This window comes from Giraffa tippelskirchi, chromosome X (genome assembly GCF_054371585.1).
Source record: "Giraffa tippelskirchi isolate mGirTip1 chromosome X, T2T-mGirTip1v1.2.pri, whole genome shotgun sequence".
NCBI classification, from domain to species: domain Eukaryota; kingdom Metazoa; phylum Chordata; class Mammalia; order Artiodactyla; family Giraffidae; genus Giraffa; species Giraffa tippelskirchi.
The window spans coordinates 102,295,793-102,301,792 of NC_137289.1; the positions used below are offsets into that span (position 1 = coordinate 102,295,793).

Sequence of the window (6,000 nt, forward strand, 5' to 3'; positions counted from 1 at the left end):
CTTTCAGATTGGGTCATTTGTGCCTAATTCTCCTTCCAGCATGTTACCATGCCTTTCTAATAACCTACTGAGGTGATTTTCCTTTGTGATCAGTCTGGTTTCACTTGCTCACAGGTACTGCATGCAGAGGCCTGGCATTTGGTACTTCAGAACCATTTATTTATCTTTTAAGCTACCTGCCTGAGAAATCAAGTTTTTATGGTGTAGAATGGTTTTCTGTGCTTGATGTAATCTTCCTTAAGTCTTAAGAAAATTGGGTTTGTTTAATATTAAAAGAGCTAAGGATTTTTTGTTTGCCTTATAAGCACATAACCTTCTAAGAGAAGCAGAGAATATTAAGATGAGGTAGCAAGAATACACAGAATTATACAAAAAAAAAAATCTTCATGACCCAGATAACCATGATAGGTGATCACTCACCTAGAGCCATGACCCAGATAACCATGATAGGTGATCACTCACCTAGAGCCAGACATCATGGAGTGTGAAGTCAAGTGGGCCTTAGGAAGTATCACTAGGAACAAAGCTAATTGAGGTTATGGAATTCCAGCTGAGCTATTTCAAATCCTAAAAGATGATGCTGTTAAAGTGCTGTACTCAATATGTCAGCAAATTTGGAAAATGCAGCAGTGCCCATAGGACTGGAAAAGGTCAGTTTTCATTCTAGTCTCAAAGAAGGGCAATACCAAAGAATGCTAAACTACCACACAGTTGTACTCATTTCACATGCTACCAAAGTAATGCTCAAAATTCTCCAAGCTAGGCTTCAAAAGTACATGAACTGAGAACTCCCAGATGTTCAAGCTGGATTTAGAAAAGGCAGAGGAACCAGAGATCAAATTGCCAACATCTGCTGGATCATAGAAAAAGCAAGAGAGTTCCATAAAAAACATCTATTTCTGCTTCATTGACTATGCTAAAGCCTTTGACTGTGTGGATCACAACAAACTGGAAAATTCTGAAAGAGATGGAAGTACCAGGCCACCTAACCTGCTTCCTGAGAAACCTGCATGTGGGTCAAGAAGCAACAGTTAGAATTGGACATGGAACAACAGACTGGTTCAAAGTTGGGAAAGGACTACATCAAGAATGTATATTGTCACCCTGCTATTTAACTTATATGCAGAGTACAGCATGCAAAATGCCAGACTGAATGAAGCACAAGCTGGAATCAAGATTGCTGGGAGAAATATCAATAGCCTCAGATATGCAGATGACACCACACTTATGAGAGAAAGCAAAGAGGAGCTAAAGAGCCTCTTGATGAATGAAAGAGGAGATTGAAAAAGATGCTTCAAACTCAACATCCAGAAAACTAAGATCATGGCAACCAGTCCCATCATTTCATGGCAAATAGATGGGGAAAACAATGGAAACGTGACAGACTTTATTTTCTTGGGTTCCAGAATCATTGTAGATTGTGACTGCAGCCATGAAATTAAAGACCCTTGCTCCTTGGAAGAAAAGCTATGATAAACTTAGACAGTGTTTTAAAAAGCAGGTGCATTACTTTGCTGACAAAGATCCATATAATAAAAGCTATGGTTTTTCCAGTAGTCATGTATGATGTAAGAGTTGGACCATAAAGAAGACTGAGTGCTGGAGAACTAATGCTTTTTAACTGTGGTGTTGCAGATGACTCTTGAGTGTCCCTTGGACTGCAAGATCAAACCAGACAATCCTGAAGTAAATCAACCCTGAATATTCATCAGAAGGACTGATAAGCTGAAGCTCCAATATTTTGGCAACCTGATGCAAAGATCCAACTCATTAGAAAAGACCCTGATGTTGGGCAAGATTGAAGGCAGGAGGAGAAGGGGATGATAGAGGATGAGATGGTTGGATGGCATCACCGACTCAGTGGACATGAGTTTGAGCAAGCTCTGGGAGATAATGAAGAACAGGGAAGCCTGGTGTGCTGTGGTCCATGGAATTACAAAGAATTGGATACAACTGAGTGACTGAATAACAACAACAAACTTCTATATTAATGTTTGAAATTTTGTTGTAACTTTTATTAAATTGATAGCCATTTACCTGTGATTCTATTTAGTCAACTGTTCAATCTTTTTGGCAATTTTTAAGCTTCTCAAAATAAAATTCTGAATTGAGCTTTTTCATCTGCAAACTAACTTTGAAGTTTCCCAGAATCCCCTGGAAAATCTTGAAGGATTTTTCTCTCACCTTGTAAAACAGAGGTGTTTTAGGTTTATCTGTCAAATTACATGGAGAGCATTGTCAAAAAGGAAGTAATGATGAACTCTCTTTCATTATATGTGTACGGATATATATTTTAATGTAAATATTTCAGAATTAATATGAAGTTCATAGAAACATGTTGAAATTCTTGTTGTTCAGTTAGTATGTTAACATGTTGTATGCCACAGAAATAACTAAATTTCCTCCACAAATTAACTTACATCATATCTTTAGCCATGGTCATTTTTTTATCTTTCATCATTTTCAGTTACTGCTATATTGTAATTATTCTCTGAAAGTATTTATAATTAGCTGCAAATAAGATTGCTCCATGATGGCATGCCTTCAATAACTTTAGGACCATACCACTGAACTGTGTAAGAATTTCCAGAACCAATGAAGATACTCATGAATTCATATATTTTCCCAGCCTGCGATCAAGAAAAATAAGAATTAATTACGTTTGACTAAATGAGCTGATATGTATTTTTGGAATTTTTAGAATATGACTTCTTGTTTGAAATATTGCTGGTTAAAGCATTATATATTTTATTTTCCAAATTTAAGGGAACATTTTTTCCTCTTAAGCTATCTATCTGCTGTGGTGTCCTTAGTCGCTCAGTCATGTCTGACTCTTTGTGACCCCATGAACTGTAGCTCATCAGACTCATCTGTCCATGGGGATTCTCCAGGCTAGAATACTGGAGTGGGTTGCCATGCCCTCCTCTAGGAGATCTTCCCGACCCAGGGATCCAACTCAGGTCTCCTGCATTGCAGGCGGATTCTTTACCATCTGAGCCACCAGGGAAGCCCAAGCATACTGGAGTGGGTAGCCTATACCTTCTCCAGGGGATCTTCTCGACCCAGGAATCAAACTGGTGTCTCCTGAATTGCAGGTGGATTCTTTACCAGCTGAATTACCAGGGAAGCCCAAGCTATCTATAACTTAGAGTAATTTGGTAAATTATATCTTTGTAAACAAAATTCAACCTTTTATCATTTCCTCTTAACTGATACCTCAAGAATTTGGAAACTCTTAGTGAATATTCTTATTTTAATGGAAATATAGTTATTTGCATCAATTCAATTAGAGTCTGTTCTCCTTGTAACAGAACACAATTGTAAACATTAGTTTATTACCAATGCTTTGAATGGAATGTTATATTTTAGAATAAAGTACAATAAATCAGACGACCATTGACTTTAAGGCACCAGTGCTTATAAAGCCAGGCTACCCAGGTGGCTCAGTGGTAAAGAATCCACCTGCCAGTGCATGAGACAGGGAGAACTGGGTTCGATCTCTGGGTCAGGAAGATCTGCTGGAGGAAGAAACAGCAACCAGCTCCAGTACTCTTGCCTGTAAAATCCCATGGAAAGAAGAGCCTAGCAGGCTACAGTCCATTGGGTCACAAAAGTTTGGACATGAGTGACTGAACAACTAAGCACACAGGCACACTTATGAAGTCACTCCTTAGAAAAACTGTCTATACCTGGACTATAGGCTTTCTTGCCTTACAAATGAGTAAGGAATGTCACTTCCTGGCAGTTTAGGAAGCTCAGGATATTTCGAAGACCTGAAGACAGAGAAATACACTTAAATCTATAGGTATTTCAGGCAAAATCTGGTGATGAGTTTTTGCCTTGTTTTCCTAGTTTTAAGAGGCTTTTAAAAGCCAAATCTGAGGTTCCATATGTAAAGTTCCAGCAAAGCAAACTTAAAAAGGGCCCAAGTGGGCAATTGGTGTGCCTCACTTATATAAAGAGTAAAACCGAGTTTAATGAAACTAACTTATTTTGGAAACAAATTAGTCTTATGAATACTTTGATTATCTTTGATAAAAATGGAGGTGATTGCAGAGGGAACTTTTTTTAAATTGAAAACTATGGTGTACCCATGTGGGTTTCATCTTGCACATTTTGTCAGTCCTTACCAAATCCTTCTTTTCTCCTGTATCCTGCTACAACTGTCCAAATTTAAGTTTCCTCTTTTCCCCCCTTCTGACTTAGAATCATTCAGGACTGAAACTGTCCTTTGCTTAAAGTCTTGCAAGCTGAAACTGATGACTTGTCATAAAGTTAAATAATTGCCACATCATTTTTTTAATAGGCAGCCTTTGAGCCTACTGCTGTATGGACAACTCAGAAAGTTTACCAGAACACCTGATCTTTCCTCACAGTATTTTTCTCTTTCACAGACTACTTCTTGACTATAAATACCCACTTTTTTATCCTGTGTTTGGAGTTGAAACCAATCTCTGTCCCTCATTGTAAAAACCCATTGTAGTTGTTATAATACCTATCTCAACTGTCCTGAATAAAGTCTGCCTTACCATCTTTAACAAGTGTCATTGAATATTATTTTCTTTAATGTTATCAAGACACCTTGTTTGGTATTTTAAAACTGACTTGAAATTGCTTTGCTCCCTCTTTTATTGTCTTAACTCTTTTACAGGGGCAGTCAGTAATAACTTGCATTTCCTTTTGTCGTAGATCCATTGCCCTATCTGCTTTTGTGATGCATTCCTTTACATTTGTCCAATTGGATATGCTGAACTTATATAAAATTAATATTTGGTATGCCAATGCATGTGAAAATCCAACCTTATACTCCTTCATTTTTTTTTTTTTTTTGGTTTATGCAACTTTATTGAAGAAAAATAAATCAATTACTAGCAGAGCTATTTGTTGATCACTCATCCATTGACAACTCGCATCATTTATTCAGTGCTATATTAAACAGTGTATTGGAAGATAGATTAACTAAGAGCTCCGAGACTCCTAACAATTAAAGTGAAAATTACAAAATGTTTGAGACGCGATTTTGGGATAGAAAGGGTGTTTGACTTCCAATTTCTATTCTCTGTAAAACAAGAACAGTTCAGTTCAGTTCAGTCAGTTCAGTCGCTCAGTCGTGTCCGACTCTTTGAGACCCCATGAATTGCAGCACACCAGGCCTCTCTGTCCATCACCAACTCCCGGAGCTTACCCAAACCCATGTCCATCGAGTCAGTGATGCCATCCAACCATCTCATCCTCTGTCGTCCCCTTCTCTTCCCGTCCCCAATCCTACCCAGCATTAGGGTCTTTTCCAATGAGTCAACTCTTTGCATGCGGTGGCCAAAGTATTGGAGTTTCAGCTTCAACATCAGTCCTTCCAATGAACACCCAGGACTGATCTCCTTTAGGATGGATTGATTGGATCTTCTTGCAGTCCAAGGGACTCTTAAGAGTCTTCTCCAACACCACAGTTCAAAAGCATCAATTCTTCGGCACTCAGCTTTTTTCACCATCCAACTCTCACATCCATACACGACCACTGGAAAAACCATAGCCTTGACTAGATGGACTTTTGCTGGCAAAGTAATGTCTCTGCTTTTAAATATGCTATCTAGGTTGGCCATAACCTTCCTTCCAAGGAGTAAGCATCTTTTAATTTCATGGCTGCAGTCACCATCAGCAGTGATTCTGGAGCCCCAAAAAATAAAGTCTGACACTGTTTCCACTGTTTCCCCATCTATTTGCCATGAAGTGATGGGACCAGATGCCATGATCTTAGTTTTCTGAACGTTGAGCTTTGAGCCAACTTTTTCACTCTCCTCTTTCACCTTCAACAAGAGGCTCTTTAGTTCTTCTTCACTTTCTGCCATAAGGGTGGTGTCATCCGCATATCTGAGGTTATTGATATTTCTCCCAGCAATCTTGATTTCAGCTTGTGTTTCTTCCAGCCCAGCATTTCTCATGATGTACTCTGCATAGAAGTTAAATAAGCAGGGTGACAATATACAGCCTTGACGTACTCCT

At 38.6% G+C, this 6,000-nt stretch overlaps 1 protein-coding gene across 1 annotated transcript in view; it reads left to right on the top strand.

Moving 5' to 3' along the window:
- NBDY (negative regulator of P-body association) overlaps positions 1–4,538 on the top strand; it is a 95,991-nt gene extending 91,453 nt beyond the window's left edge. The window contains exon 3 of the transcript XR_014075788.1: positions 1,636–4,538. The gene's annotated coding sequence lies outside the window, so the exon portion shown is untranslated. The remainder of the gene's footprint in view (positions 1–1,635) is intronic.
- The last annotated feature ends 1,462 nt before the right edge of the window (positions 4,539–6,000 follow it).